The sequence below is a fragment of the Lithobates pipiens genome, unplaced genomic scaffold, assembly GCF_037356315.1.
Source record: "Lithobates pipiens isolate NorthernLeopardFrog02 unplaced genomic scaffold, aLitPip1_a1.2 Scaffold_10, whole genome shotgun sequence".
Lineage (NCBI taxonomy): Eukaryota > Metazoa > Chordata > Amphibia > Anura > Ranidae > Lithobates > Lithobates pipiens.
The window spans coordinates 14,858,630-14,866,949 of NW_027507686.1; the positions used below are offsets into that span (position 1 = coordinate 14,858,630).

An 8,320-nucleotide genomic window follows, 5' to 3' on the forward strand; every position below is an offset into this window, starting at 1 on the left:
TATTTGATATCATAGAGAAAAGCTGTGTAGCACCCTCCTAGATAGGCGGCAGGACAAGGTACATTTAGTTTTGGCTCACTGTAACCAGTGTGTTTTATTTGCTGCAGGTTTGATTGCTCTCATTGCTTTCTGGAGAACTGTGGGTTGTTCTGGAATATTGGAGTGGAGCAAGGCACATGGGCAGCATAAATATGTATACAGTTCTAGTCCTTGGTGTGTGCACAGGGCGTGCCGGTTGTGCCTGGGCACACCCTAATCACCCTGTGCACAATAGCATTAATCACTCTGTGTGCTGGCAGGGAGATGAGAAAGATTCCCCTCTAACTGGCTCTGCCATAAGAGAAGTACTTCTCTTTTACTGTGCTGGTGGGGAGATGGGAAGAATCTCAGTCTGGTTCTGATATATATATATATATATATATATATATATATATATATATATATATACATATACATATATACATATATCTATCTATCTATCTATCTATCTATCTATATATATATATATATATATATATACATATACACACACACACACACTTTCTGTCTGGTTCTGATATATGTATATCTAGATATTTATATCTGTATATATATATATATATATATATATATTAGGGCTGCGGAAATTAAAGATTAATTCCTTGATTAATCGTTAATTTTTTTGATCAATCATTTGATCGATCAAAATACTCACGTCTCCGCCGGCTTCCAGGTCTTCAGGAAGTTCCGTCGGAGATCCGGTGACATCACGGACATCGACGTCACCGGACTCCTCCCCCCTTCCCCAAGTGCCTCTGTCTGCTAACAAAGGGAAGGGGGGAGGAGTTCTGATTGAACGTTACGCATCACGTCACCCGCTGCTGCCCTACGGAACTAACAGGATTGTCGGCTTTATATGCTGTGCTTTTAGCATCTTTATGTGGAGTTGTTGTTTGAACACAAAAATGTAATCTTATACTTAAGCGGTGAGCACTTTGATCTTTTCTTTCTACCCATGACCTGGCGTCCTTGCTGAGATCTAAGGAGACGTGAGAGAAGTTTATGGTCCGTGTTAACCCTTTTGATACCCGCTTGCATGACCACCTGTTTGCACAGGGGTCCATGCCATAAGGTGAGAGTGATTAGTTAGACCGGAGGTGGAGGGATTGTCACACTACTGTGGGGAAAAAACAATTACTTACATCAGTGCTACAGTTTGAATTTAAAATGTATTTGTGTGAACTGTGAAGTTAAGTCATGGATTGTGGAAACTAACTAGTATCGGGTGATTGTATATAGTGTATACCACATTTACCAATAGTAATGCAGAGTTGCAATGCAAGGAGATCAGCTAAAAGTAGTTGGATCTGTATGTGCGTTATAATTAATCGAAATTAGTCAATTAAAAAATAAATCGAACATGAAAATTTTAATCAGTAACAGCCCATATATATATATATATATATATATATATATATATATATTATATATATATATATATATACATATACATATACATATATATATATATATATATATATATATATATATATATATATATATATACATACATATATATATACACATATACACAGATATATATTTATATATATATATATATATATTTATATATATATATATAAATATATATAACGCCCTAAGCTCAAAAAACAACATGAGCTTCTTCGGGGCAGATTACAGGCATTTTTTCTGCCTTTTACATTGGTGACCTGAACAAAATTGTGGCAAAATCGCAGTAAAAACGCGGACAAAGGCACGCAACTTTGAAACGCTCAGGTGTGAATGCAGCCTTAAAGTTAGATTAGGGGGTTAGGTTGAGCTTGACATGGCTGGGAGTTAAAGTAAGGCTTCAGGCTAGGGTTTTGGATTAGAGTTATATTATGAAGAATATATATATATTGTATTTGTTTATACAACAGAAGAAAAATCAAAATCAAACCAATATTTGGCGTGGCTACCCCTTGGTTTCAAACCAGCATCAATTCCTACACTTCAAGAGTTTGTACACTTACAGAACATCAGGGAATTTGTAGGATTCGTTTCAGGCATGAATAATCAATTATACCAGGCAGGTGCTAATGATCATCAATTTGATATGTGGGGTGAAACTGGGCGAGGAACAGGAAAACTCTGCTATTCAAGTGAGACTGTGGAAGACTGTTTCATGCCACAGGTCATAGACCATGGCAAGACAACAAGACACAAGGTAGTTTTACTGCATCACCAAGGTCTCACCCAGGCAAAGATTTCAGAGCAGGCCGGGGCTTTAAGATGTGCTGTTCAAGCTCTTTTGAAGGAGCACAAAGTAACGGGCAACGCTGAGGTCAGCCAAGGAAGCTTAATGCAGCAGATAAAAGGCTTACTAGGCTTACTTCCCTCTGACGCACAGACCTGGCGGAAACCAGTGGGACCCAGATACACCCATCCACTGTCCGGAGAAGTCTGGCCAGAAGTGGTTTCATGGAAGAAATGTGGCCAAAAAGCCAAACCTCTGATGTAGGCAAAGCGACTCAACTATGCAGGAAAACATAGGAACTGAGGTGCAGAAAAATAGCAGCAGGTGCTCTGAACTGATGAGTCAAAATGAAAAATATTTTGCTGTAGCAGGAGTAAGTTTGTTGGCTAAGGGCTGGAGAGAGGTACAATAATGAGTGTCTGCAGCCAACTGTGAAGCACGGTGGAGGTTCCTTGCACGTTTGGGGCTGCATTTCTGCAAGTGGAGTTGGAAATTTGGTCAGGATCAATGGTGTCCTTAATGCTGAGAAATACAGGCAGATACTTATCCCTCATCCCATACCATCAGGGAAGCCTGTGATTAGCCTCAAATTTATTCTGCAGCAGGACAACGATCCCAAACATACAGCCAATCTCATTAAGAACTATTGTCAGTGTTAAGATGAACAAGGAGTCCTGAAAGTGATGGTTTGGCCCCCACAGAGCCCTCATCTCAACATCATGCAGTCTGTCTGGGATTACATGAAGAGACAGGAGGATTTGAGACAGCCGACATCCACAGAAGATCTGTGATTAGTACTTGAAGCTGTTGAGTCTCCTTCAAAAGCTGTGTGCAAGTCTACCTAGAAGAACTGATGCTGGTTTGAAGGGAAAGGGCGGTCACATCAAATATTGATTTGCTTTGGACTTCTCCTCTGTTTATTTACTTTAAATTTTGTTAATTGATAAAAAATCCCCTGCAGATTTTTGCCCACTTGCAAAGAAATGAGGGGTCTATAATTTTTATTATAGGTGTATTTTAAATGATAGAGACAGAATATCAACCAAAAATACAGAAAAAAACACATTAAAAAATGTTATAAATTGAGTTGCAGTTTAGTGAGTAAAATAAGTATTGATCCCCAAGCAAAACATGACTTAGTACTTGGTGGAGAAACCCTTGTTGGCAATCACAGAGGTCAGACGTTTCTTGTAGGTGACCAGGTTTGCACACATCTCAGGAGGGATTTTGGCCCACTCTTTCTCTAAATCCTTAGGGTTTCTTGGCTGTCGCTTGGCAACTCAAAGTTTCAGCTCCCTCCATACATTTTCTATAGGATTAAGGTCTGGAGACTGGCTAGGCCATTCCATGATCTTAATGTGCTTCTTCTTGAGCCACTCCTTTGTTGCCTTGGTGGTATGTTTAGAGTCATTGTCATGCTGGAAGACCCATCTATGACCCATTTTCTCATCCAAGATTTAACAATACATGGCCCCTTCCATTGGTCCCTCAATGCGGCAAAGTCGGCCTGTACCTTTAGTAGAGAAAGAGTCCCAAAGCATCATGTTTCCACCTCCGTGCTTGACTGTATGGATGGTGATCTTAGGGTCATAGTCAGCATTTTTCTTTCTCCACACACCGCGAGTCGAGTTTATGCCGAAGAGCTCAATTTTGGTCTCATCTGACCACAGCACTTTCTCCCATTCCTTCTCTGAATCATTTCAATGTTCATTGGCAAACTTTAGACGGACCTGTACATGTGCCTTCCTGAGGAGGGGGACCTTGCGGGAGCTGAAGGATTTCAATCCTTGGTGGCGTATTGTGTTACAAATGGTTGGTTTGGTGACTGTGGTCCCAACTGCCTTGAGATCATTCACATGCTCCTTCCCGTGTAGTTCTGGGCTGATCCCTCACTTTTCTCATGATCATCCTCACCCCATGAGGTGAAATCTTGCATAGAGCTCCAGACCGAGGGCTATTGATGGTTATTTTGTATTTCTTCCATTTGTGAATAATCGCTCCAACAGTTGTCTCCTTCTCACTAAGCTTCTTGCTGATGGTCTTGTAGCCCATTCCACCCTTGTGCAGGTCTACAATCTTGTCCCCGATGTCCTTTGACAGCTCTTTGGTCTTGCCCATGATGGTGAGGATTGAATGGAAGAAAGATTCTATGGACAGGTGTCTTTTATACACATAACGAGTTGTCGTTAGGAGCACCTTCTTCCATTGGCAGGACTAATCTGTGTACCACATGAGCACCTACTGTAGCCAGTCTGTGGGAGCCAGAATCATTGTTGGTTGGTAGGGGATCAAATACTTGTTTTACTCACTGAACTGCAACTCAATTTATAACATTTGTATCATGTTTTTTTCTGGATTTTTGGTTGATATTCTGTCTCTAGCATTTAAAATACACTTATGATAAATACTATAGACCAGCATTTCTCAACCTTTTCAACACAGAGGAACCCTTGAAATAGTTCTCCAGTCTCGGGGGAACCCCTACTAAAAATTAGAAATCTACAACTCATGATACATTAGTGTGATGGTCAGTGGGAAGAATGGTCCTTACACTTGTGGTCATTGGGAAGAATTACCTCCTTACAGATAGCCAAAAAGATCACTGGTGTCGGTGGGAACTTATCTGAGAGGCAGAAATGGCCCAATGCTGAAGGAACCCCTACAACCTCTGGAGGAACCCTGGTTGAGAATCACTGCTATAGACCCTTCATTTCTTTGTAACTGGACAAACTTACAAAATCTGTAGGGGACAAAATCATTTTTTTCCCCCAATGTGTATGTGTATATATATATATGTACCTAGATTTATCACCTACAATTTGTGAGGAAATCCAGGGCTTGTGTCTGATATCGAGAGAGAAAAAAAAACAGTCTTTTCAGAATCTTAATAAATCTTGTACTGGCTCCTGGAGCTTGGAGACTTTGTAGAGCTTTGGTTAAGATAAAGCCTTTGTCCCTGGATCCACATCTTACCTGGCAGAACCGGTCAAGAACTGACCTGAGTTTACTAATTCGGACAAGCAGATATTTTATTTGTTTTATACAATGGACTTGCAATACATATCTCTGCTGTTAAAACCGTATTTGTTTGCTGAATCAAACTGCAGAACAAACCTGCTTGGAGTGTTTATGGGTGTCCTTGTCTCGGGCATGACTTACCACTGCAAATACTACTTAGGTCTGCCCACTTACTATAATATATATATATATATATATATATATATATATATATATATATATATATATATACACAGTGGTGTGAAAAAGTGTTTGCCCCCTTCCTCATTTCCTGTTCCTTTGCATGTTTGTCACACTTAAGTGTTTCGGAACATCAAACCAATTTAAACAATAGTCAAGGACGACACAAGTAAACACAAAATGCAATTTGTAAATGAAGGTGTTTATTATTAAAGGTGAAAAAAATCCAAACCATCATGGCCCTGTGTGAAAAAGTGATTGCCCCCTAAACCTAATAACTGGTTGGGCCACCCTTAGCAGCAACAACTGCAACCAAGCGTTTGCGATAACGTGCAATGAGGCTTTTACAGCGTCCTGGAGGAATTTTGGCCCACTCATCCTTGCAGAATTGTCCTAATTCAGTTACATTAGAGGGTTTTCGAGCATGAACAGCCTTTTTAAGGTCATACCACAACATCTCAATAGGATTCAGGTCAGGACTTTGGCTAGGCCACTCCAAAGTCTTCATTTTGTTTTTCTTCAGCCATTCGGTGGTGGACTTGCTGGTGTGTTTAGGATCATTGTCCTGCTGCAGAAACCAAGTTCGTTTCAGCTTGAGTACACGAACAGATGGTCGGACATTCTCCTTCAGGATCTCTTGGTAGACAGCAGAATTCATAGTTCCTTTTATCACGGCAAGTCTTCCAGGTCCTGAAGCAGCAAAACAGCCCCAGACCATCACACTACCACCACCAAATTTTACTGTTGGTATAATGCTCTTTTTATGAAATGCAGTGTTCCTTCTACACCAGATATACTTGGACACACACCTTCCAAAGAGTTCCACTTTTGTCTCATCGGTCCACAGAATGTTGTCCCAAAAGTCTTGGGGATCATCAAGATGTGTTGTGGAGAAATTGAGACGAGCTTTGATGTTCTTTTTGCTCAGCAGTGGTTTTCTCCTTGGAACTCTGCCATGCAGGCCATTTTTGCCCAGTCTTTTCCTGATGGTGGAGGCATGAACGCTGACCTTAACTGAGGCAAGTGAGGGCTGCAGTTCCTTGGACGTTGTTGTGGGGTCTTTTGTGACCTCTTGGATGAGTCGTCGCTGCGCTCTTGGGGTAATTTTGGGCGGCCGGCCACTCCTGGGAAGGTTCACCACTGTTCCATGTCTTCGCCATTTGTGGATAATGGCTCTCACTGTGGTTCGCTGGATTCCCAAAGCTTTGGAAATGGCTTTATAACCCTTTCCAGACTGATAGATCTCAATTACTTTCTTTCTCAATTGTTCCTGAATTTCTTTGGGTCTCGGCATGATGTGTAGCTTTTAAGGATCTTCTGGTGGACCTTACTGTGTCAAGCAGCTCCTATTTAAGTGATGCCTTGATTGTGAACAGGTGTGGCAATAATCAGGCCTGGGTGTGGCTAGAGAAATTGAACTCAGGTGTGGACAACCACAGTTATAGTATGTTTTAACAAGGGGGGCAATCACTTTTTCACACAGGGCCATGATGGTTTGGATTTTTTTTCACCTTTAATAATAAACACCTTCATTTACAAATTGCATTTTGTGTTTACTTGTGTTGTCCTTGACTATTGTTTAAATTGGTTTGATGTTCCGAAACACTTAAGTGTGACAAACATGCAAAGGAACAGGAAATGAGGAAGGGGGCAAACACTTTTTCACACCACTGTACACATACACACACAAACACACACACACACATACATACATACATATATATATATATATATAAATATATTAGGGCTGTTACTGATTAAAAATTTTGTGTTCGATTAATCAAAATTTTTTTTAATTGATTAATCGACTAATTTCAATTAATTATAACGCACATACAGATCCAACTACTTTTAGCTGATCTCCTTGTATTGCAACTCTGCATAAGTCAGCGGTAAATGTGGTATACACTATATACAATCACCCGACACTAGTTAGTTTCCACAATCCATGACTTAACTTCACAGTTCACACAAATACGTTTTAGGCTGGATTCACACTGCTGCGGGGGGAGATCCGGATGTGATTCGCACCGCAAATCACATCCGATCTCCGTAGCGATGCGAGTACAGCCATACAGATAGTATGGCGGAATTCGCATCGCTCCCGCAGCAAACTCGCACGGGACCCTTTTTTTGGTCCGCAACAGAATCGGATCGCATGGGGGTTCACACCATGTGATCCGATTCCTGTGCAAGTCGGCAGATCGCACTGCGATATGCGGACGGATCTGGGGGTGTCATTAACATATCATTGACACTCCCAGCCGTCCGCATAGGGCAGTGTGAACTGCCGGCGGGAGTAATGCGATGCGGGAAAACGCTGCGGATTCGCGGCGTTCCCGCATCGCAGCGGTGTGAACCCGGCCTTAAAGTGGTTATAAACCCTTACAAACCACTTTGACCTACAGGTAAGCCTAGATTAAGGCTTACCTGTAGGTCCAAGAAATATCTCCCAAACCTACACGGTTTAGGAGATATTTGCCCGAAGACGGGCACCGCTGTCTACAGCGCATGCGCCGTAGACAGCGGCGCGCAGGCGCACTGAGCGTGGCATCTTCGATGACGAATCACAGCGCCGGAATCACAGCGCCGGAGCAGCGAGACCCACGGAGACCCACCAAGAAGATGGACGCTCGGAACTACAGGGGACAGCGGTGACTTCGCTGGCTCCTATGTCAGTTAAGTGACACATAATGGACTACTATGCGATGCATAGCAGTCCATTATGCTTTGCCTTTGCAGGGAATTAAAGAGGAAGTAAACTCATCAGGGTTTACTTCCTCTTTAAATTCAAACTGTAGCACTGATTTAAGCAATTTTTTTTTTCCACAGTAGCGCGACAATCCCTCCACCACCGGTCTAACTAATCACCCTCACCTTATGGCA

The 8,320-nt window shown here is 41.7% G+C and overlaps 1 protein-coding gene across 1 annotated transcript in view; it reads right to left on the reverse strand.

The window, feature by feature from the left end:
• The window catches only part of LOC143927509 (neural-cadherin-like), a 189,547-nt gene that overhangs the window by 112,734 nt on the left and 68,493 nt on the right, over positions 1–8,320 (reverse strand). The gene's annotated exons all lie outside the window — the stretch shown is intronic.